Source organism: Jaculus jaculus, chromosome 10 (assembly GCF_020740685.1).
Source record: "Jaculus jaculus isolate mJacJac1 chromosome 10, mJacJac1.mat.Y.cur, whole genome shotgun sequence".
Lineage (NCBI taxonomy): Eukaryota > Metazoa > Chordata > Mammalia > Rodentia > Dipodidae > Jaculus > Jaculus jaculus.
In genome coordinates this window covers 44,049,809-44,076,965 of record NC_059111.1, presented here as the reverse complement: position 1 = coordinate 44,076,965, position 27,157 = coordinate 44,049,809, and positions in this window count along the sequence as shown.

Genomic DNA, 27,157 nt, shown 5'->3' with positions numbered 1-27,157 from the left:
TGGATATATAGCCACCTTTAGCTGTATTATTCAGCAAATGTTTGTTTCATCCTGTTATATTTGTCTTTGGTATTACTAAAACTTAGGTTAACTACAACATGACTTCTTATTTTCTCCATATTTTACTACATCAAAGTTCAGCTACTCTACATTGTATAATAATTTTAGTAGCAGCCAGAAAATAAAATAGCTTACACATATTTGTATCACATCTGCCTAAAATGAAAATCATGGGGTAGATTGACCCCCCCTCACACTGAGAGAAGTTTGAAGTAATAAAATCTGTCTTTTCTATTTGCTTAACAAGGAGTTCTTAATTATCTGTGAAAACATCTCTAGTCTGAATCACCCACTGTTCAACTTACTGAACTGTATTATTTGTGACATACATCAAAATCCTATGCATTTATTAAGTTTATCTTCTATCTGGGTGTGGAGACACACACATTTAATTCCAGCACTTGAAAGGCAGAGGTAGGTGGATTGCCATGACTTTAAGAACACCCTGAGACTACATACTGAATTCTAGGTCAGCCTGGGCTAAATTGAGACCCTACCTTGAAGAAAAAAAGCAAAACAAAACAAATAAACAAAAAGATTACCTTCTAGTGGTATTTTCCATGCAGATGAGAAAAGCAAAAAATGACATGAATCTGATCTGCTTACATTGTGACTTTTATGAGTATGTTTAAGAGTATTAATAAGTATTGGTGTATTTCTTTCCTGCTCTTTTGTAGGTATTCATTTTCCACAATAAACTTATTATCACTAATTTTGCCCTCCTCTCCAGTGATACCTGTCAGTTGTGATACTCTGATGCAATTCATGTTAACATGACATTGGTTCAAATTACCCTTTCATTTATCCTTGAAACTTTCAAACCTATCCATCATTTGCTTAACTACATGGCTCACCTTATCATGTAACAGCTGTCTTGGAATTCCTTTTCCATTTTTCACACATGTCACTTGATGCAATGTAAGAGCCCATCTTCATTGCCAATACATTAGCAGTGTTCAGAATTATCATTATTGATTTTGATTCTGTTTGATAATGGACGGCAATGAATTTTGTCCACCAGCTGAAAATACTTTTGAAAATGAATCTGTATGTGGATGGTGGTGATAGTGTGTGCACAGGTATGGCAGTGTGGAGTGAATAGGCCAGATGCCGGTCACCTGGCTCCTTCTAGCTCCTCCCAGAAGCATGGTCCAAATAAGTCCCATTGTACCTTTCTTGGGGAGGCCTGCTTCCTGAGTGATCTGTGGAATCAGGCCTTTTGTTCTGGTATCCTGACTGGCCACCAGGTACCAATATTCCTGTGCACCTGAGTCATAAGGTGCATGGGTCAAAGGACAGACACTTGCTTCCTCCTCAATAAAATGGAAAGTTTCCCCAAAATGGGGAGACAACAATGCAAAAACAAACAAACAAACAAACAAAAAAAAACAACAAAAGTCAGAAAACTGAAGAATCTTCAGCAAAGATGCTTAGGCCTACAATGGAAGCCTCCAATGAAATCAGAGAGAAATCAACAAAAGTTCATTCCCAAAATGAAAACACAATAATCATTGAGATCCTGATATTAAAAAAAAAAAAATCGCTGAACTGAAAGCAACCCCTCAAAGAACCAACAATTATAACAATAAAATTGAACACAATCTTCTCCTAGAGGGTTCAGATTTTGAAAGTATGCTTAACTTGATGTAGGATAACATTAGAATCCTCTAAAGAGATGTGAATAAATTGATGGTGAAGACTTGATGAAATGCAGGAATGAAATCCAGGAAGCATCAAGAAAAACAGAACTTGAATTGAAATTGTACCTCAACAAAGAGAAGTACACTATGAAAAATATCACAATAGAAAACAAAAATCAAATTATACAAACTTCTCTAGAACCCCTCACCAACAGAGTTACTCATGTGGAAAACAGAGCCTCTGACCTGGAAGACAAGACAGAAGAAACTGATCAGGAGGAAAACAACTTTGCTAAGTTCAAAAATTCAAGTGAAGAGAATACAAGGGAACTGTGGGATGCCCTAAAACAACCAAACATCTATATCACAGGAATATCAGAAGGAGAGGAAATCTAGGCCAGAGGCCTAGAGAACATATTCAACAAAAGCATTAAAGAAAATTTTCTGAATCTTTCAAAAGAGAGGCCCATCCAGATACAAGAAGCCCTCAGAACACCAAACAGACAGGACCAAAGAAGAAACTCTCCAATACATATCATAGTTAAAATTCTCAACATCAAAAACAAAGAGAGTGCTAAAAGCAAAAGGAGAGAAACAACTAATAACATACAAAGGTAATACCATCAGACTTATGCCAGATTTCCCAATGGAAACTTCAAAGTCTAAAAACTATGGCTTCCAAACCAAGCCACTCTATCCAGCAAAAGTATCCCTCATAATAGATGGTGAAAGAAAAAATTTCCATGAAAAAGTCAACTCTATGACTATATGAACACAAAGTCTAACCTACAGAGAATACTTGAGGGAATACTTCACACAGAATAGTCAAACAACCAGTCTCAAGAGCCAACAAGAAGAACACAATAACCAAAATAGACCAGACTGAAAATAGTACAAAACACAAAAAAGCACCAAAACCCATAAAAACCTCATCATGGCATCAATTAATTTAATCATTACAGTAAAAACCTTAAATATTAATGTACTTAATTCACTCATCCAAAGACACAGATTATCAGGGTAGATCAAAAATCTGGACCCTTCTATCTGCTGTCTTTATGAAACCCACATCATCACTAAAGATAGACACCTTTTCAGGGTGGAAAGTTGGAAAACTATGTTTCAAGCAAATGGAAATATAAACTAGGCAGGTGTTGTTATATTAATATCTGACAAAATTGACAGCAAGCCAATATAATCAAAAAGGACAAAGAAGGCCACTTCTTACTCATCAAGGGAATGATCCAACATAAGCACATCACAATCATAAATTATATATATATATATACATGGAGCAAACACAGGTTCACTAGTTTATAAAACAAAATCTATTTGACAATAAAACAGAAATAAACACCTATGTCATCATAGTCATTGATTTCAGTACTTCACTGTCATCAATTTACAGATCATCCAAGCATAAAATCAACAGGTAAATAATAGATTACAACAATATCATAGATCAATTAGACCTAACAGATATCCATAAAAGTTTCCACCCCAACTCTACAGAATACAAATTCTTCTCAGCAGCCCATGGAACCTTCTCCAAAATTGGCCATATATTAGGCCATAAAGGGTGCCTCCAAAAAGTCAGGAAAGTTGAAAGAACTCCATGCATCATGTCAGATCACATTGATTTAAAGCTAGAAATTAATAACAGGAGACACATCAAGAACTCCACCAGCTCCTAGAGACTAAACAACACAGTATCACCATACCCACCCTGTTTAAATCTATATTACAAAATCATAGTGACAATAACAACCTGGTACTGGAATAAAAACAGAAACATAGACCAATGAAACAGAATTGAAGACCCAGATCTTAGGTCAAATAACTACAGCTACTTGATATTTTACAAAGTTGTGAATAATGTGCAATGGAGAAAAGACTGCATCTTCAACAAATGTTGTTGGATAAATTGTATAATCATATGTAGGAAAATGAAATCAGACCCACTCATTTCCCAATACACAAAATTAGGTCCAAATGGATTAAGACCTCAATACAAGACCTGAAATTCCTTAACTACTGGAAGAAAAAAATAGGAGGCATTCTCTATAATATAGGACTGGGAAAAGACTTCCTGAACAAGATACCAGTACACCAGAAAATTAAACAAGCACTCAACCAATGGGATCTCATGAAGCTAAAAAGTTTTTACACAAACAAACATACCATAAGCAGTGCCAATAGATTCCCCAGTGAATGGGCTAAAATCTTCAGTTATGCCACTGACAGAAGCCTAATATCTAGAATCTACAAAGAACTCAAAAAACTAAACCAAAAAATGAAACAACCCACTCCAAAAGTGGGGCAGAGAACTGATTGGAAGTTCTGAGAGGAAGAATTACAAATGGCTAACACATACTTTAAAAAATGTCCAACATCCCTACCCATTAGGAAAATGTGAACCAAAACAACTATGAGATTCCACCTTACCCCAGTAAGGATAGCAAACAGTTAAAAATCAATTGAAAAGAAATTTCAAATGCAATGTGGAGAAATAGGAACACTAACTCACTGTTTGTGGGAATATAAGCTGGTACAACCACTATGGAAATCCATATGGAAACTCCTGGAAATGATGCATATAGAGCTACCAACAGACTCTAAAAGCTCCATATCTCAGATCATATATTTTCTCAACCATGTTTACAGCTGCTCAATTCATAATAGCTAAGAACTGGAACCATCCCAGGTGTCCATCATTAGACAAATGTATATCCATGATGTGGTATATCTACATCATAGAATTCTACTCAGCAGTAAGAAAAAATGGCACAATGAAATTTGTAGAGAAATGGCAAAACTTGGAACAGATCATTCTAAGCAAACTCACACAATCACAGAAAGAAAATTGTCACATGGTATCACTCATCTATGATTCCTAACCTGGATCAACCTGATTTCATGACACACTTGAATGGTATCTTGAGGCTTGGAAAATAGGGAGAATAGAGCTTGGGAGAAGGGGGAAGTTTTGGGGTAGGGTGAACACAAAACTTAACCCAAATTGAACTGGTATCATAGAATCCTATATCCTGGAATTTAGAATAAAAGCTGGAATCCTCAAGAGGACTTTAAGGGAAGCACCTGAATCAAAGAGCCCTGAAGATCTTGAGATGAAGCCTAACCTTAGTTCCTTTTTTCTGTTTATCTATCTTCTCTGTCTTTTTTTTTCCCCTTGGTGCTGGCCTGTAACTCCCTGTACCAGGATGTGGTTTACATCCACGATGAGTTGTTCATCAGAGAAACCTACTAGTTCTCCCAAAACAAACAGAATAGACTTTTTTAAGAGCACTTGATTATCCACCAGATGTTAATGATAAGAACCCACTGCTGAAGACACCATACACTGTCAGCACAGACCATGGAGAGACCTGGATGGAATCCGTAAGAGAGCCAATCCCCAGGCAAATAGCCCACCTAGTTTGGAAGGTGCTACATGAGCTACTGGGGGAAAGTGACCAACATCTGTCTGTGCAACTCAAAGTCTAAGTGACTCAGAAGCAAACAACCTAATATGATGCTCACACAAGTGCAATAGTGGCACACGGCCATGGTGGGTAACCAACTGCTCTTGGATTGGCTAACAGATCGGCTCACTAGAAAAGAAACCATATCTGGAACTGGGAAACAAGTCAGAATCATAACCAGATAATGATTGTGCTTTCCATTGTCAAGCTCCCACTAATCTTAGGCTATATGGGGGTCTACATCCTTTAAATTCTCTCTACATTAATAATGGCTATCCTATTTAACTGGCACTGACTTCACTCTCTGTTGGAGAATCTGCTTCTCTTTTTCAGATGGGAGATGGACCTGAAGAGATAAATGACTCAGTGCACAAGTAAGCACTGACTTCTGAACATACAGTTGCTAGTTATTAAGACACTTATTGGGTGTCAGGCATGGTGGTGCACACCTTTAATCCAAGCACTGGGGAGGCAGAGGAAGGAGGATCACTGTGAGTTTGAGGCCACCCTGAGACTCCATAGTGAATTCCAGGTCAGCCTGGGATAGAGCAAGACCCTACTTCAGAAAACAAAAACAGAAAAAAAGAAGACACTTATTTTATCTGAAAGAAATTGAAGCATAAAACCTTTAAAATTTTAACTTTACATGTTGAAATGGATTTTCACCCTAAATATAGCACTTTATTACTTATTTATTTGGTTTTTGAGAGTGTTTTGTGGTGTAGCATTGACAGAGCTGGCAAGCTTAGAACTTGCTATGTAGACTAGTTTGGCCTTGTACTTACAGTGATCCTGCTACCTCTGCCTCCCAAGTGCTACAACTAAACTACTAAAATAAAGTTTTGTTTTATGATCTTTCTTTGATGAGTGATTCTTCCCTCCTAGTACACTATCAAGTACAAGAAGAGTTTCTCTTTAATATTTACACTTCCAAAACCTCAAACTCAGGAAGTTGTGCATTGGTGGTGAATAATTGCACACTTGCGCGCGCGCGCGCACACACACACACACACACACACACACACACACACACACGGTGGGGGGAGACTGAGAGAGCTAAGATCTATTCATTATGTGAAAAATATTCTATAAGACACTTGGAATCAGCAATGAAATAAAGATTTTCCAGGTAAACTAATGGCATTAACCTATATGTGGATCATTTTAAGAGAATAGTTTAAGCCCACAATATGACTGTGCATTGTTGTTGTTTTTTTCTAGTCACAGCACATATCTAATAAGATCATTTCTTGGAGGCAATCCTAGATTGATATGAAAGAGAAAAAAGAATTGTGTGAAATATTTTAGACACGAATCATATTAAACTATCATTTAGATATTCTATAATTTAATAATTCAAAACTCTCTACTATTCAGAGTTGTTTCTTCCTTGTATAATGAATCCTGCAGCCTCCCTTTTTTCTGCCTTAAGGATTCTTCAGTGTCTTGTCTGGTGATCATTTTTGCTCATCTAAATTATCATTCAGACACAGAATGGTTAGGGTGTTGAGTAGCCCAATTCACCATTTCTTTCTAAAGAGTGGGTAGGCTAAATGTATAAAACTACACCAGGAGAGATGAAATTGCCACTTATACTTGGGACCCTTTATGCTTTAGCACATGAGGTATCAATTAAACAATAAGGAAATTTTCACTTAGTGAGAAAATACTCTTTCTAATTCATTTGTTTAGTTTAGTTTAGATTTTATAATTACATGCACAATGAAAAGACTGTTCTTTGTAAATCAGCTTCTAGTTTATGCTCAGAGGTAACACATTAAAGGTCTTATTTAGTGAGTCACTCATTAGTAGAACCAGGCTTGCACAGTTAGTGTACAACCTAATGGCATTATTTTTGGGGTGCTGGAGCTCAAGCCTAGTGAATTGTGCATGCTAGGCCAATGCTGAACCACTGGCCAAATTGTCAGTGAAATTACTATATATATATATATATATATATATATATATATATATATATATATATATATATATATATATACACACATTTTACTTCTATTTGCCAGTCACTCAAAGTGTAGTAGCTATGAGCAACTCAAAATTTAGTTGCTTGACAGTAATCTATTAAGAAAGGATAACCATATGAGCAGGTATATATTTAAGACTTGTAAATCAAGGGATTTGGAATACCAGTGTTCTGGGCAGCATGGAAGCAGCAGAGACAATAGTGACCATTTTCTTTCTTAAAAACATTTTTATTTATTTGCACACAAGGAGAGAGGAGGGAGAGAAAAGGAGGGGAGAGGGAAAGAATGGATGTGCCAGGGCCTCTAGCTACTGAAAATGACCTTCAGATGAATGCATGCTTTGTGCACCTGGATTTATGTGGGTGCTTGGGAATTGGACTCTGGCTGTTAGGCTTTGCAGAAAAGCGACTTAACAGCTGAGCCATCTTTCTAGACCCAAAGTGGCCATTTTCAGTGAATGCCTACTCCATACCTGTGGCCAAGTGTTGAGTGCTTTGCACATGGCACAAGGGCATCATGGTGACATGGACAACCAAAGGCAGTAATGTGATGACAATGAGCATTAGGATCAAGGAAACTGTAAAGGGAAGCCTAAAAAAATACTTATTTAGAGGGTCAGAGTTCAACTTGTAACAGTCACATGATAAAACTGAATAGTATTGCTTGTGCATGTATGTACTTCTATGTCTTTGTGTGTATAATGCAATCATAGTCTGTGGTTTCAAACTTGCTTTTTTTCACTAAGTGGTATGGTTTGAAGAGGTTTCCAGTTACTAGCTTTCTTGTGATGTGATATTTATAAGTTTGCATAACATTAAAATTACCAATAAGTAATTTCCCTGTGGATAGAATTTAAATTTTTTATGATACAAACTTTAAAATAATGATGCATAACTATACTTACCTACTACCTTGTGAACATTACAAGTCATTCTATACAGGAGATACCAAGGATTAGAATGGTTAGGTTATAGTCACTATAATTTGTAATTGAATGCTTATTATCAAATTGACCACTAATGTGTTAGGCAAAAGTTATTTCAATTAAGAAGTGTTTGATTTTAGTGGAAAAGCTTCCAGTTTTTCCCCATTTAGTAATATGTTGGCTGTAGGATTGTCACAAATAGCTTTTACTATATTCAGATATGTTCCTTCTATTCCCATTCTCTGTAGGACTTTTATCATGAAGGGATGTTGGATTTGGTCAAATGCTTTCTCTGCATCCAATGAGATGATTATGTGATTTCTGTCCTTCAGCCCATTTATATAATGTATTACATTTATAGATTTGCATATATTGAACCATCCCTGCATCTCTGGGATAAAGCCTACTTGGTCAGGGTGAATGATCTTTTTGATATACTCTTGTATTCTGTTTGCCAATATTTGGTTAAGAATTTTTGCATCTATGTTCATGAGGGAGATTGGTCTGTAATTTTCTTTTTTTGTTCTATCTTTGCCTGGTTTTGGTATCAGGGTGAAGCTGGCCTCATAGAAGGAGTTTGGTATAATTCCTTCTTTTTCTATTTCTTGGAAAAGCTTAAGAAGCAATGGTGTTAGCTCTTCCTTAAAGGTCTGGTAAAATTCAGCAGTGAATCCATCTGGGCCTGGGCCTTTTTTAGTTGGGAGATTATTGATAACTGTTTGGATCTTCATGTTTGTTATAGGTCTATTTAAGTGATTAATCTCATTTTGATTTAATTTAGGAAGGTCATATAAATCAAGGAAGCTTTTCCACTAAAATCAGGAACAAGACAAGGGTGTCCACTGTCCCCACTTTTATTTAATATAGTTTTGGAAGTCTTAGCCATAGCAATAAGGCAAGAGATATACATAAAAGGGATACAATTGGAAAGGAAGAAATAAAGTTATCATTATTTGCAGACAACATGATTCTATACATAAAGGACCCTAAAGACTCTAATAGCAAACTGTTGGGGCTGATAAAAATCCTACAGCCATGTAGCATGATACAAAACAAATACACAGAAAGCAGTAGCCTTCTTATGCTAACAACAAACACACAGAGGATGAAATCAGAGAATCACTCCCTTTCACAATTGCATCCAAAAAAATAAACTACCTTGGAATAAACCTAAACAAGGAAGTAAAGAATCTCTACAATGAGAACTTTAAAACACTCAAGCGAGAAATTGCAGAAGACACTAGAAAGTAGAGAAACATCCCTTGTTCCTGGATTGGAAGAATCAATATTGTGAAAATGGCAATCTTGCCAAAAGCAATCTACACATTTGATGCAATCCCTATCAAAATTCCAAAAGCATTCTTCATGGAAATAGAAAAAAACAATTCAAAAATTCATTTGGAATCACAAAAAACCTCGAATATCTAAAATAATGCTGAGCAACAAAAATAAGGCTGGTGGTATCACCATACCTGATTTTAACCTATACTACAGAGCCATAGTAACAAAAACAGTGTGGTACTGGCACAAAAACAGACATGTAGATCAGTGGAACAGAATAGAGGACCCAGATGTAAGCCCAAGTAGCTATAGCCACCTGATATTCGATAAAAATGCCAAAAATACTCATTGTAGAAAAGACAGCCTCTTCAGCAAATGGTGTTGGGAAAACTGGATATATATCTGCAGAAGGATGAAAATAGATTCATCTCTCTCTCCATGCAGAAGAATTAAGTCCAAATGGATTAAATACCTTAACATCAGACCTGAAACTCAGAAACTGCTAGAGGAAAAAGTAGGGGAAACCCTCCAACATATTGGTCTTGGCAAAGACTTTCTGAATACAACCCCAATTGCTCAGGCAATAAAACCAGATTAATCACTGGGACCTCATGAAATTACAAAGATTTTTCACTGCAAAGGACACAGTGAAAAAAGCAAAGAGGCAACCTACAGAATGGGAAAAAGTCTTCGCCAGCTATATATCTGATAGAGGATTAATATCTAGGATATACAAAGAACTCAAAAAGTTAAATAATAAGGAATCAAACAAGCCAATCAGAAAATGGGCTATGGAGCTCAATAGAACATTCTCAAAGGAAGAAATACGAATGGCATATAAGCATCTAAAAAAAGTGCTACATCACTTGTCATCAGGGAAATGCAGATTAAAACTACATTGAGATTCCATCTCACTCCTGTCAGATTGGCCACCATCATGAAAACAAATGATCATAAATGTTGGCGGGGATGTGGAAAAAGAGGAACCCTTCTACACTGCGGGTGGGTATGCAATCTGGTCCAGCCATTGTGGAAATCAGTGTGGAGGCTCCTAAAACAGCTAAAGATTGATCTACCATATGACCCATCTATAGCACTCCTAGGCATATATCTGAAGGAATCATTTCATTTCCTTAGAAGTACATGCTCAATCATGTTTATTGCTGCTCAATTTATAATAGCTGGGAAATGGAACCTGCCTAGATGTTCCTCAACTGATGAGTGGATAATGAAGATGTGTCACATTTATACAATGGAGTTAGTTCTACTCAGCGGTAAAGAAAAATGAAGTTATGAAATTTGCAAATAAATGGATGGACCTGGAAAGGATTATACTAAGTGAGGTAACCCAGGCCCAGAAAGCCAAACACCACATGTTCTCTCTCATATGTGGATCCTAGCTACAGATAACTGGGCTTATGCATGAGAAAGGAAATACTTAGTAGCAGTGGCCCAGTAAGTTGAAAAGGAGACATAAAGGGAAGAGAAAGGAAGGGAGGAGGTTGATATTGTATATATGTAAGTACAATGATTGTTAAGGGGAGGTAATATGATGGAGAATGGAATTTCAAAGGAGAAAGTGTGTGTGGGGGAAATTAACACAGAATTTTTTTATAATCATGGAAAATGCTAATAAATATTTTAAAAAATAATATAAAATAAAAAAAGAAAAAACAAAAAAAGAAATGTTTGAGTGTATTTCCTTCTGTCTGCATATACTTTTAATTCAAAACTATTTTAAATACATATTTTTACTATTATTTTAAGTAAAAAGAATTAAATCACGATTTAAAATTTTGCATTTATTTGAATTTCTTCTTTCATGTATCTTTGTAAAAATTTAAAGGAGACTATGAATAAAATTGACTTAAATGTAGTGTAATATTATTGCTACCCAAAATATATTCTCTGTGCTTACCTGTGTCAAACATTGTTTTAGTTAGTTTCCATTAATTGAGCACTTAATACACTTTAATACAAATTTAATGAGGCAATTCCTCTTAACAATTAAATTTAATAAAACCTTTTACATAAAATTATGGGATAGTCAAGAATATAAGCTTGAATTAAAGACACATAGATACATAGTTACATAGTTACATAAGTGATTGTTTATGATCAAGGAATTAAAGCTAGTGTGGAAATGTAGATCATAAAATGGAAAACTAGTTATCATGTACCATTTCATGTTTAGTGCTGTGCATTTATTGAAATTGAATTTTTTCTGATAGTCCTTGACATTTATTTATTTATTTGTTTATTTTTTATTTATTTATTTGAGACTGACAGAGAGAGGGAGAGAGAGAGAGAGAGAGAGAGAGAGAGAGAGAGAGAGAGAGAGAGAGAGAGAGAGAGAGAGAATGGGTGCACCAGGGACTCCAGCCACTGCAAACAAACTCCAGACACATGTACCCCCTTGTGCATCTGGCTTACATGGGTCCTGGGGAATCAAGCCTTGAACTGGGGTCCTTAGGCTGGGATTAAAGGCATGCACCACCGCACCCAACATTCTATGCATTTTATTTTGTGCTATCTAAGAACACTATTCTAAGAAGCATTTATAGGTTTCCCTATCCTGTTAAAAGGGTCTGTGACACATGCATGCACATGCATACATACACACACACACACACACACACACACACACGCACACAAACACACACACACACCACTCACACACAGGTTATAAACCCCTACTATATATTTCATAATCATACCAGCTCTACAAATCTACTTTTTTTAAAATGAGGGATGGAGAAATGACTTAGGCACTTAAGGCACTTGCCTGCAAGCCAAAGGACCCAGGTTTGATTCCCTAGTACTCATGTAAATCCAGATACGCAAGGTAGCACATGCACCTGGAGTTCATTTGCAGTGACTAGATGCCCTGGCATGCCCATTCTCATTCTCTCTCTCTCTCTCAAATAAATAAAATAAAATGTAAAAAGTTAGAGTATTCAGGAAGAGTGATCTAATTTCCCCAGTTAGGAATGGGTTAACTAAATTCAATATCAATGAACTTGCTTAAAACTTCCTATTGTGTGCCTATAATTTGAACCTAACTAAAATGTGTGTGTCTGTCTGTCTGTCTGCATGTATAATTAAAGAACAGCTCATCATAATCTATATATATATATAAGTTTTTTATTTTTTTATTTACTTGCAAGGAGAAAAAGAGAAGACAGAATGGGTGTGCCAGGGCCTCTAGTAACTGCACATGAATTCCAGGTGCATGGAACACTTTGTGCATCTGGCTTTACATGATTACTGGGAAATCAAACCTGGATCCATAGGCTTTGCAGGCAAGTGTCTTAACTGCCAATACAACTCTCAGCTCCTCATTTGCGTTTTTGATAGATTAGCCTGTACTGCCTGCCTTGTACTTTGTTAGTCATCTAGTCCTGTAATCATCCACATCTGCTGCCTCCTGTAAATTAGCTGCCTGATTCACTTACCTCATGGCTTCATTCTTTGAGTTCATACTGTTGGAACATCTAGAAAGATACTCCTTGAAGGGAATAGCATGGAGATTGCACTTTATCTATTATATTTTTTAATTTATTTGCAAGGAAAAAGGGGGTGGATGTGCCAGGTCCTCTTGCCATTGCAAACAAGTTCCAGATGCGTGTGCCACTTTGTGCATTTGACTGGACATGGGTGCTAGAGAATTGAACCCAGGCCATCAGGGCTTTGTGAACAAGTGTGTCAGCTGATGAGCCTTCTCTCAAGTCCCTAGATTGCATTTTTTTAAAAGTTCAAGTGAAACAGAGCCAGGGGACTTCTTTAAAAAAATTATTTTTTATTAATTAATTTTGTATTCAGCAAATACAGTTTGGTACCATTATTAGGCTCATCCTTGACCTACACCTTCCCCTTGGCCCCTCCTTGTTGAGGTATATGGGTCATGCATTGTGTAGTTAGCCCACAGTTATGGGTAAGATAAATGTCTCTGCATATCATGACCCAACATGTGGCTCTGACATTCTTTCCACCCCCTCTTCTGCAAAATTTCCCTGAGCCATGTTGGGTTCATTTTTGGTCTGCATCAGCAATGAGGTGTTGGGGGGCCTCTGGGTCTCTGGCTCTCTGATTTGGTAGGAGTTGATTTTTTCTGTTGATCTCCTTCCCCCTTGTGCTGGTATGTGGTTAACGAGGAAAACAGCACTCTTGCTTGTTTCGCCAATTGTTCTTAGCTTCAGCCGGGGCCCTTTTGAGGTATGATGGGGTGGCTCTCTCCTTAGGATCTACATCTATCTGAAAAAGCGAAGCAGAGTCTCCAAGGAAGAGTGGGTTAGCACCAGGACAAATGAGACAACCCTTACTTTTTTTAATAGAGAATTTAATAAGGTGTAGCCTCTCTTGTAGCCCATGATTAATGGTAGCTTGATTATGGACAGTGGGCTTATGTTTGGATATGGTTCTGACTTGTTTCCCAGCTCCATCTATGATAGGTCCATTGCCATTGAGGGAATCAGTTAGCCAAATCAAGAGCATTTGTTTCCCCACCATGGCTGTGTGCCACTATTGCACTTGTGTGGGCATCACAACAGGTTATTTGCTGCTAAGTAGTTTAGGCCATGTGTTGCTTGGACGGATATTGGTCATTTTCCCCCAGTCGCCCATGGAGCACCTTCTGGTACTAGGGACTGACTCTCTTCCAACTTCCAGTCATGCCATTCCATTTTGTGTGTCAACCACCTAAGGTGTCTTCAGCAGTAGGGTCTTACCACTAAACTTTGGTGGGTCATCAAGTACTCTGACAGAAATCTGCCTGTCTTTTAGGAAACCTTGTAGGTATCTCTGATCAAAGGCTCACTGTGCATGATAGCCACATGCTGGTACTGGGAGTTGCAGGTCAGTGCCCACTAAGAAAAGGGGGAAAAAATAACTAATATACAAGAGCTAGAGAGGAGAGAGAGAGAGAGAGAGAGAGAGAGAGAGAGAGGGAGAGAGAGAGAGAGAGAGAGAGAGAGAAAGGGTGGGAAGCTGTAGAACATTAAAGTTAGTCTTCCTCATACCCTCTCCGGTGTCTTGTGGTTCAGGTGTTCCCTATAAAAGCCTGGTGGAAAGTTCAGCCGTTTGGTCTGCCTTTTAGGAGGTAGAAATTTATGGTACCATTGCCGTTTGGGTCTAGATTTGTGTTTCCCACACTTCCGATGTCCTCCCCTCTCTTCCCACCCATCAAGGTTCAAATATTAAAGAAAGTTAGTTGAACTCTCCCAAATGAGTTATTCAATGTTTTCTTTTTCCTTTGAACAATGAGAAAGGGACCATTTATTTTTCGGTCCTGCCAAAAGGACTTTTATTTTTATGTGATAATTGATCCTTTTCCTTTTATTATAATTGATTAAGGCATTGTAATTCGAAATGAGTAAGACATCCATCCTTAATTAAGTGTAAATGCACCGACATTGACTTCTTTCCATTGTGTTAGGGTTTCCAATTCCAGTAGTCTCCACAAAAATGTAGTGTTTCTTTGAAAAAATAGTGGGGTTATTTAGTATAATATACAAAAAGTGTCCTGGAATGTAGACTTATTGATGGAGTGTTGGCCTGACACATGCTATAGGAGACAAGGAGAACAATTAGAAACAAAATAACTCTGCCGATAATAGCATATGTAATGATCTAGGAGAGGTCAAATAGTCTATCAATCCCTTGACAGGTAGGCCGTCAAGTAGATGGTCATCATGGGAAAGTGTGAATCAGCAATGTCCAGTACATTTTAGGGTTGCCTTTATCCCCTCTTACTGGCGGGGCTCAGGGGCATCCCCTCTAGAGTTTAAAAGAGTGGTAGGCTGTTATGTGTCTTTAGGTCGGAGCGGCAGTCTCCAGCCCAATGGAAGACTTTACTGCATTTGGGGCAATGGGTCTTGGGGCATGCCTTCGGACAGTCAAGGCATAGGTGGCAGGTCCTGTCACATTGCCAGCACAAATAGTCAGGTGGATTGGATGGGAGAGAGTGGTTAGTAGACCATTGTCTGTCTGACAGGAGGGTATCTATGGAAGCAATCAAGGCAGCAATGGGCCCAGTTAGGATCAAGGTCTCTAGTGGCAAGGACCCACTTGTGGATCTCATCATTTCTGACGGTTGCCACTGCATTATGGGTGGGTGTGTTGAGGCCCTCCTGTGTCAGCTGTTTGATAAACATATCCTGGGTGGGGCCCGGGTCAACTCTTGATTCCACCGCCTCTGTGACTCATGTGAGGAAGTCGGTAAACGTCTACCCCAGTTGTTGGATAAGATTATAGAAGTAGGCAGACAGATCACGGAAGGGAGAGGGGGAGGACGGGGGGGGGGGGTTGCGGGGAGTGCATGCCTTGAGGGCCTTTAAGGCCAAGTCAGAGACCTGCTGAAAATAAGTGTGGAGGCCGATGGTGAACTGGGACACTGGGTCAGTGTAATGGCCACGTCCTATGAGCATGTCTAGAGTAATTATGAGACCATATTGAATATTAAGGCAGGCTTGAGCCTCTGTTTGGTCATCATAAGCAGAGCTCCAGCTGAGGAAAACAGGGCTCCAGCACAGCCTTAAGAAGGTGGTACCAATCGTAACATGTTTGAAGCTGCATGGCCCATTGTCAGAGGACTTGTTTGAAGTAAGGAGAGTCAGAGCCAGACACATTGGAGGCCTTGCGAATGAGGGAGAGATCAGTAAGGCGGGAGGGCTTTAGGTATTCATGGCTGGTTGGCTGCATTGAGGCCCAGATTAACCAGGTAGGCCTCAGATGGTTGGGAGGCATGAGGGCAGATGTAGGCTGTTGTGGTGGGGCATTGGGCAGGAGAGATGTGAGCGGCTCTGCCGTGGAGGTGACAATGTGGAGTTCCCACCAAGGATACTGGGGGGAGAGACCTGTAGCCAGGGGATCTGGCTGGGACAGGCATGGGGGCTTCGCAGGATGCACTGAGTTAGATGTATCATCCCTCATCATCAGAGGAGTTGGGGGAGGGCGCATCTACTGTGGACCCAGTAGCAGGCGGTGGTGGGATGATGGAAAGGTTGACACTAGCCTGCTCCTGACAATGTTTATTATGGGCGGCCGTGACTTCAGGAGAAGACGACTTCAAACTTGCTCTGATGGCAAGGAGAATAGGGACGAAAGAGGCAGAAGGAACAATCACCAAGCCAACTTCACGCTTCCTGGCGAGGAAGAGAACCCTCATCCATAGGGTCCCACATGTGCTGGGGAGAGATCCAGGGTGCCAGTATGGCAGCCTCAGTCCAAAAATCCTCCAACTCTGCAGGCTTAACCTTAAGTCTCCGAGTTACAAGAAGGGAATTGAGAGCCCTGACCTGGGGCTTCTTGCAGTGAGATGGCAGGTTGCCCATCTCATAGGCAAAGCAAAAGCAGAAGAGACAAGAAGTGTGTCGGACCTGAGTGTCCTGTGCTTAGTGGGGGACTACCGTGGTTCATTAGGCAATGGCAGTATGCCCACACGTGTCTATGGTTGAGGGGGCCCAGTCGGGTGACCACTCCGGGGTTCCGTCTCCTGGTGGGTCAGCCCTTGTCTGGAGATGCTGGCGAACCAAGCATGAAGAATGTACCTCCCTAACACTCAGATGGACAAACAGGAGAGAAAAACAGAGAGGTTGCCTTGCTCACCTTCAAGGGGCAAAGAACACGGAACACGAATGGGGCCCGCTTACCGAGAAAACAACAAGTAGGGGCCACCATGTCCCACTGCGAGGGAGAGAAAGGGCGTCCACGCGGTTGCCAGAGGGAGAAAACGAAAGTATAGCCAGCGCAAGGGAGTAAAAATCAGGACCCAAGACTCGTGATTAGAACCCGTGCCTGCGCGGGTAAGGAACAGAATTTTGGGGGCCAGGTGTTGCTGGATACGTCCCCCCCCCCCCGCAACAGCCTTTGGGTATGGGGGTAAGAAGGCGCAAAGTCAACAACACAGACTCTGGGAGTCAGGTGAGAAGCTGAAAGCAGACACCTTTATTGAGGAAAACAGACATCTCTAAATATCCCTTCCCTGCTTCCTAATTAGTCCTTTCCTTGTTTGGCATTGCGGTGTCCCTTTTTCATTGGCTCATTTCCTGCGTCAGTGGTGTACGGATGTTTGGCAGGGTTTAGTTTGGCTCACAGGGAAGTAGCAGTCGCCCATGTGCTGTAATCTCAGGGCCTCTTTCCAGCCCCCCCCCCCCCCAAGTCCCCTTCTATAAACAAATCAATTTCAAGCACACAGATATTTACACAATTCTGAACAGACATGATCACATTTATAAGGACTCAGAATTTTATGAGTCAAAGAATGTCATCAAGTATATTAATAAAGAAGTTAATTCTGTTGAAACCATGTCACAAATTATTCACAAGGCTAATAATATCAATAAGGACAATTAGAGCACAAAAACTAAGGATTAGCAATCAGTTTTTGTGATAAGATTATTTTACTTACAACAGATAGATGATGATGGTAAAATGTTAACTAGGTAGATAGACAGACACACAGACACATAGAACCCCCCCCCACACACACACACACAAACACACACTATGGAAAGGCAAACACCTAATGTAGGCTGGCCACACAACTTCCTGAATTGCCTTTCGATGGTGCGACCTGCCCAAATTAGGAATGTTTCTTCATTATTTTGATTGGGAATTCAGACAGTGTTGTGCCTAGTAAATTTAAGCTTGTTTCTTTAAGAGTAGAAACTATTTCAAATAAACAATTTAAACATTGCTTGATAATGAGGGAGCCATAAAAGTAGTGGTTTCAAAGGGCTCAGGGATCATAATAGATAGCTCCCACACCACAGTGGTTGTCCTTAATTTTCTAGCTTCTCCCACTCCAGTTGTTTTTGCAGTTTCTTTCTCTTGTAATCCATTACAAATCTGAGAGTATCCATTTTCTGAATTTTAAAAGGCAGGAATTAATAGAAGCTCTCTCATGAGTGCAAAGGGGAATTCAATAAGGTAAAGTATATAAATCTCTGAGCATCCTAAGTATGAATCCTCCCTCATTGGAAGGCTTGACAAGCTACTGCATTGGCATTATGCAGTAATTGCAATTCACAAGACTCTGCTCCCAATTCTAAAATGCTTTTAAAAATTTTAAACTCAGCTACTATTCATTGGTCTGAGTAGTGCTCATAGGTTGTATCTGTATTCTTAAACTTCATCTATAGCCAAAAGGTGCTCTCAGATCTGAGAGTCATAGTTACTAATAACTAGTCTTTGAGAACATTACTTCTTCAGACTCTCAGTTCAATCCTCTAAGAATAATGGTCTCATGGGAACAGGGATCCCTATGAGAGCAGGATTTGGAAAGCCAGAATGTATGCTCTACTCTATGCCTCCTAGATACACATAGCAGAGTGTGGAGGTCCTTATTAAGAAAAAAATTCTGAACTGTCAGGGATTTTGGGCTAAATGACCTCTAACTGGCTTTCCTCACAGCCTATGATGTGAAACACAGGCCTTTTACAAAGCTGTGTTTGGAAGTCCACCAACAAAGTATTTTAAAGTGATTTCTGCTTGACTGACCACTATTTCCAAAATTATCACTCAATTAAATTTCCCCAAATGAGTCATGTCTATTTGGGCATGGACCTAGTCAGCCATGTCTAGCTTTGCAACAGTGAGACTCAGAGCTCTGTGGAGTATATGAAAATTGAAAGATTTAAGTTTAGTAGTCTTACAAGCATGAAAAGTTGCTAAATGTGCTTTTCACTAAAAACGTAGTGATGCTTCATTTATTCTTCAGCAGTAGGTACATTGTTTCCATCTTTAATTTACATATAACTAACTTGCAGCCTCTAGAGTTTCAGAAAAACATATACATGTTTGAAAAAAGACCTGAATTTCACTATAAACAAAATATAGCTAATTACTATGATTTTGATTTACACATAGATTGATAATTTTGATCTACTCCCATGTGCCCTTTGACCATGCAAGTTTGAATTACAAAGACTAGTTAAAAAAAAAATTGTTGACATTTTAAATCACTCACCGTAGTTTGTAGTACTTAAAAATATTATAGCCATGGAGAAAGATTTAAAGTACATGTCATTCCTCAAGTGCTTTGGCTTATGTGAATTCTGCAGAGCACAGGCTGATATGTGCTCCTTAGGAAGTGTCCATCTTTCATTAACAAATGCTTTGAAAATATCCCATGAATTATAATAATATTGTACCTTTTCACTGTGCTAAAATTTAATTTTATGTTTTAATCATTTTACATACAAAATGTATTTTGAACTATACTTACATATCTGATATATTACAATGACTCTTCTATAGTAATTATACAAGTGTGTTTAGAAAAACCTTTGTTCTTTATTCATTTTTCTGCATGGATAAAATATTGAGTACATTAGTTAATACTTTCTTAGAAGCATTATTTTCATTAAGGAAATTCCTGGGTGCTAATAATGGCAAACTTGAAAGCACTGTCATGACATAATTCTGCAGCATCTAGCTAGAATGAACTAACTATAAGGAATTAAAATTTCTGATTTAAAATTTAAGTAAACCTTAACAGATATGTAACACAAAGAAGTTATACATAATTTTTAATTAATTCTAAAGCCTAATACTTTAATTTGCTGTGAATCCTGAAAATCTACAATATCTAAATATATAATTGTTATATATACATGTGTGTATTCATGTGCATATAGAAAGAAATAGAATTTTTCATATTTCCTATATACTTCAATAAATTAATTTCATTTTAGATTGAAATATATAATATCTATTCTGTATACAACTTTTATTGGTTTTAGTATCAAACCCACAATGTATTATTTATGATTGATTTTAGATTTATAATTTGGAATTTCAAAATTGTAGCTTATCTATAAATCTTATGATATTCTATGTATTTGACACTCTTCTATAATAAGTTTCCTAGAAAAGCTTCTTTATTTAACTAAGTCTATTATTGAATAAATTTTCTTAACGAACTGTTGAAACATGGCTTGCACATTTATTTTGTGCAATCCATGTTACAAAGGGGAATGGATTTACCTTATACTTAAGCATTTTTCCTAAGGCATATTTTTAAAACATGAATATATGTAGCAGTAATTTCTCAGTAGCAAATAAAATGCTTAGAAATCAAGAGAACAACAAATAGACTTGGTTCATCTCTGAATTCAAACTTTTAGTAGGAAAATGACACTGTTTAATCTCTCTCTTGGAATCTACCTCGAACCGATTTTATTGCCAATTCATTTTTCGTGCAGCCTACTTCTTAAATATTTGCACCTTTGTACTCATTTCTTCACATCTGTATTTAAAATAGAAGTACAGGCTAGAGAGATGGCTTAGCAGTTAAAGTTGCCTGCAAAGCCTAAAGACCCAGGTGAAATTCCACAGTACCCATATAAGCCAGATGCACTAAGTGGCACATGCATCTTGAGTTCAATTGCAGTGGCTAGAAGCCCTGGAACACCCATATTCTGTCTGTCTATCTGTCTCTCTCTCTTTCTCTCTCTATCTGCCTCTTTCTCCCTCTCTTTCTCAAATAAACAAATAAATACAAATAAGTAAATAGACATGCAATGTGGAAGGAAAAATGATGTTGCTTACCTGCACAAAGTACTGATAGTTTTTTTCTATCAACAAATTTGTCTGTTAAATTATCAATAGTATTAAGATATTAAGCACATTCTTAAAACACAAACATAAACTCGGTGTTTATGGATTTATGGAAAAGAGCAGGTGTGTGAGATTCTAACAAACTATTGTCCCATAATTAGATAATGGTGATGCATGCCCATGAGATAGACCTGAGCATATTCTCTGGAACCACCTTTATGATTTTTACCCTCTATTGAGAGAAACATGCAGGCTTTTCCTTCTTAATTTCATTTCATGAGTCTTCACACTTCTACAATGATCTCATTTTAGCTGTGAATTGAGCTATGAGGAATGTGAACTCAATTTTCCCACTGTGTCATTTTCATTTCATGTTTTTTATCAGTTTCAGTATCAGGTTCAATAGCTAAAACCTACAGGAAAGAAACAACAAATTTTGAAATCCTATTGTAAGCCATGAACAATGTTAGACTAGTACATCTTCTTACCTCTTCAACAGCAGTACTGTGTGGAAGGTGAATATTCTTCACAGATGGAGGAACAGATTATGAGAATATACTACCCAGTGGGTGTCAGAGTGGGTAAATGCTAGATGTGAATGCAAAGTCAAAATTATGAGATTTCTCTGAACCCCAGGGGGAGAAGAATAAAACTTTCAATTAATGTCATAAACAGAGACTTGTAATATTATTTATACAGATGGTCAGTAGAATGGAATGTGACATTAGAAGCCTATAATGTCTGAGTTCAATACCTAACACTGTCAGCTTCAAGCCACAAGACAATATACAAATTATTCAAACACTCAGTTTAACTTTCTTATATGTAAAATAAGAATAATGAAAACAGCTAGTGTGAAGACTTTGTAATCAGGACTTGGAATATAGTACTGATGTGTTTTATATTGCAGTGACTTTTCAGTAGAAAGACCTTAGGGTATTATCTCATTTAAGACTTACTGTCTTCTAAGTAAAAGGCTAGGATCCTATACAGTGGAATGTCTAGGAGTAAAAAATAAGACAGAAATAGGGTCTTATTAATCCTAATGCTCAATCTTGTGCTACAGTTTTAAGTAAATAACACTTAGAAGATAATTAATGCTGTAGACACATAGATATTCTTTTTTAAATTTTTTTGGTCATTTTTATTTATTTATTTGAGAGTGACAGAGAGAGAAAGAGGCAGATAGAGAGAGAGGGAATGGGACTGCCAGGGCTTCCAGCCATTGCAAATGAACTCCAGACGCGTGCGCCCCCTTGTGCATCTGGCTAACGTGGGTCCTGGAGAATCGAGCCTTGAACTAGGGTCATTAGACTTCACAGGCAAGTGCTTAACCGCTAAGCTATCTCTCCAGCCTGACACATAGATATTTTATTTGTACATTTAAACAAACCATTTTTCTAAAACTTGATAAATTCTGCAATTTAATAAATTTATTCTCTGTTCCTACTGATAAATGGTATTATATAATCATAAATTTATATAGCTATTGATAGCAAAAGCGAAAAAATTTATGATCATCCTGCTACCTTTTACAAGTCCATAAAATTTAAGGATATTCTCTTTACCTACAAATGAAATATTACACAGAAAAAAGTAAATAAAAAGTTCTGGTAAGAATAATTTCACTTAAATGTAAAAGTTATCATCTTTTTTTAATGTGCAAATTGCATTTATTGCACATGGACTCTTAGGAATATAAGGTCAAGAAGGCAAGCCATGGGTTCTCAGAATTGGAGTTGCATGTTGTTCACAATCTCTCCTCCTGGGTCACCCTTCCTTCAAATGCCAGAACTGTTTTCCTCCCTTAGTAATAGTAAACACAATGCCATTTTGACAACCTGGACCATAAATTTCCTGGCTTTTTCTTCATGTGTGTTCAATCACTATACTGAACACAAGCCCCAGATGACCCATAGTATCATCTTTAAAGCTTAAGAATTTAAGACTTCTAGACTATTTGTTAAAATTAATGGCATGGAACAGAGTTGATTCTCCTGTTGGCTTCCTCTGCACTATGAATCTTGTTCTAAAAGAGAAAAGAAAACAGTGGTTAATGCATGTATATTTTATGCTAACATTTCAAAAATGCTAGAACTCTGTTTTCATGACAGATTTTAAACATCTTATTTCTTCTGGAAAAAAGTAATGAGCTACATAAATAGAAAAGTCAAAACTGGCTATAAATTATGAATGCTATACCTTTCTTGAAAAATAGTTCTCTAATTTCCCAAGAGAAGCAGAAAACTAGTCCTATGAGTTTATATAAACTTAGAGAAAAGTAAGTTCTGAACTCCTTTTCAAATTAGAATTTACCATAAAAATTGTTGAGCATTTATTACAAGGTCATATCTAGTTCCTAAAGACACTGAAATTGCTGAGATATGACCTTGACTATCAAGGGCATTATAACACATTCTATCATTTGAATTTATCATGTTACCTAAAACCATATAATAGCATTGTACAGTTTTGTTAACAAATACAGTAGACTTTAATAATGCCAAAGCACATATACTCATTAAATGATCTCTCATTACTACCATGCTATAATCACATTGAATAGCATTAAAGACACAATTTTCACTTGTAAAGCTTCTATAATTTCTTTTATTTGTATAATTAAACTAGAAGAGCTGTAACAAATTAGAACAAAGCTTAAGATGTGGGTAATGTATGTATGCTGTGATGTCATGCTAAGAATCAAGAAGTGAGACTTGGGTTTTATTTTTAACTTAGAATATTCATTTCTCAAAATTTATGGATTGTTAGACCCATCCAAGAAGCAGAAATTATGAGGATTCTTAGTTTTCCAACAGCAAATTAAATTAATAGAATGTTTCTCTGATCTTCAAAAGAATATCAAACTCTGAATTTTAAGACTAGGTGTCTTAGAGTCCATTTCTGATACATTTATTAGTTTACTAGGGCTGTTATAATGACAGTACCACAGATTCAGTGGCTTGTACAACAGAAAATTTTTGTCTCACAATTTTGGATGTGAGAAAGCTTGGATCACAATAATGGAGCACAAAGAAATTTTGGAGGTGATGAAAATGCTTATTACCTTGATTGTTGTCACAGTATTTATCATGGCTATGTACATATAGTCAATTCAAATTAAATGCATTAAGTATTTGTATTTAGTTTTTGTATTTAAAATATTATGCTTAATTAAATCCAAAATTGAACAAAAATGTTAACTTTTGGTAATTTCTTAAAAAGACTAGTGTTCTGAATATTGAAGAAAAGTCAAATAAACCAGCACCCAAGAGAAGCAAAATACTCATTGGTACTTTGAATTAGCTTAATTACATGTGGATATGTCCTAAATATGATTCTAGATTCATTAGAAACAGTGTAAGAATTTTATGGGCTGTAGATATTTATTGCATGATAGGTGACAACAGTCTTTTGGTAAATCCACCCTGAAAAACTTCCAGCATGTAGAGATAGATTGCATATTCTTTGTTTTATTGAAAAGGATGCTAATACACAGAACATGCCTTCTCACTGTCTGTAGCAACAGACACTTCCCTTGCTGAGGCTCTAACAAGTTTGACATATTATATATCTTAACATGATGGTGTTATTATTGCAGAGAATAAAATAGAAAGCCTAAAGTATTTGTTTTCTTATGATTATTTTCATTTTTAGCTAGATTAATTAAAATTTTGAGGGGCTGGAAAGATGACCGAATAATTAAGGTCACTTGCAAAGATGGCTGGGCCAGGTTCCTAGCCCCCCACACAATGCCATTCACTTACAATGGCAAGCTATCCTAGACACACACTCACACACACACACAAATAATTTTAATTGAATTTATTATTATAGCCATATTATATCAATTAGATTGCCTTTGACATTCTTAAATTTGTCATTATGAAGTAAGGTTTATAAGACCCAGCATGGGAAGAGCCTCAGAGGTAGGTATGCCCTTTGTGTGGAGTTCCTACTGGAATCCACATTTGCTGCTATAAAAGTGTGCCCAGAATGTGGTACAGACATCCAAGAAGTATAGTTTCAGTAATTAGGCAGTAGAAATAAGTTGTACTGGAGCTGAGAAACAAATCATTGGCTCTTGTAACCAATAGCACATGAAAGTGAGTATAAATTTAGTCTCAAGATAATGTAGGGTTCTCAGTACGTTGACTAAATATCAGGGGCATAGATAAGCCACTGAAACTTCACATCAATTCAACTTATTGGGAAATTCAAGAATAAGTTGTCCAACTTGCATTATCCACTATAACAGACCTCCCAATTGTGGTCCATCTCAAAACTGGCTCTCTTAACCACCACAGGTAATTATAAAAACTATCTTTGTACTCTACTGAAATCTTCTAATTGATACTCTATTTACTGCCACTATCAGAAAATCACATTCTTGACTTCTTGCATTTATTACTCATAGTCTTCCATGACTTTTATGATCTGAAAGAGATATTTACACTGGCATAAAATATACCACCTTGCTTTTGTTAATAAAGCTTTCTTATAGTAGTTCCTTATGGGTGAGGCAAGGGATGTTTTATTGGTTCTTCACCACTATTTTTATATACTGTTGGTCAACAAATAGTTTAAGAAATATTATCTCTTGCTAGGGAGTTATTTACAAAATACAATTTAGTACTCTGCAAGGATTGACGTAGACAAAGGAGGAATTTGACATTTATTAAACTTTATAAGTCAGATATTCTGCCAACCACTGACATCAGTTTTTGCATCATTTAAATAAAGGCTTAGAGAAGCTCAGTAATTTATTCACAATCTTACACTTAGGACCAGGATTAAATCCAGGTCCATTTAACATGAAAACATTTATTTGTCATTGAGTATGCCTGCCAAAAATTTAAATAGTTATCTCTCTAAATGTACTTCAAATGTTTCTTAACCCATTACTTACAAAATACTGTAAAATAAAATACTGGAAGTGTATATCAAAATTTTCTATTATTACTCCATACTAGAGATGCTTCCACTAAAGTTCTATATTGTGAGGTGCAGATAAATTATTTAGTTCATAGAATCTACCTTGTATCATAGCTTTGACTTAATACTTATTGTAATGGTTAAGATGTTGTCAACTTGATCTGTTTAGTAATCCACAGACATTCCTGATGGGTGGATCTCTGAGGTTGCTTCCAGGAAGGATTACCTAAAGGAAGAAGACCTTCCCCCCAGGGTGAGCCCTTCCCCCAGAGTGAGCACCCCCTCTCAGAGGTGGGCTTTATATAAGAAAGCTCTAGGTGAAAAGAGCCTCCTTCTTTCCACTTGGCTTTCAGAGCTGTTTGCTGCCTTCCACATGGGCTGAAGACCAGCATCAACTGAAGACCAGTGTGAATTGAAAACCCGTGGCTCCTCATAAAGCCTACAGGCCTTCAGTGCTGGATTGGAACTACTGAGGCATCTAATCAGTTGGTCTCAGCAGCTACCAGATTCCTTGATTCTCAGGCCTGTACCTGCTATTGGACTGCTATAAATTAATCCCATAAATTCCCTTTTTAATATAATTAATTCTATGGGTTCTGTTCCTGACTAATAAACTGATGGAGCTTATCCCTCTCAATAAATTTTGATATTCCACTATATTCTATATACTACCATATTCTAAATATTTAAATACTATTATAGTCATTAAAATTCTTTCAGACCCAATTTTGTGCTGTTCCATTTTATGTGATCAAATGTAAATTATCTTTTTAAGTATGTGTTTTAAAGCTATATGGTTGTACTTGTTGAGTTCTGAAGTCAATAAAGGACTTCTGGACATTTTCGTGCACATATATGTTTAAACATACACACATCATTTCTTCTCTAGTCATACACAGTGACAAAAAAAATTATGCACAGAACTTTGTCTAGGTAAAATCAACCCTTTCAACAGACAAATAATAAAAGATAACTGGAAGACAATTGCTACAAAATTCTACTAGAAAAAAAGGAAAACAATAAGCTTGTCAACAGATATCAGAAAAAGTTTGCTACAGAGCAGATATGAAGTCATAGCTAAGTTTTACTATGCACTTTAAATTTTAATAAAGCTCTTGATTCCATGAAGGAGGACCATGAATTATAAGTACAAGAACTTAATTGAAAAGTAAATGGTAGGAAATGGAGTGTCAACTGGCAGAATTCTTGAAATAGAAGAGAAAAACCAAAACCAGCACAGAAATAGAAAAGAATTAGAAGGAGCAGGTATGAGAATAAGCATTGAAGAAA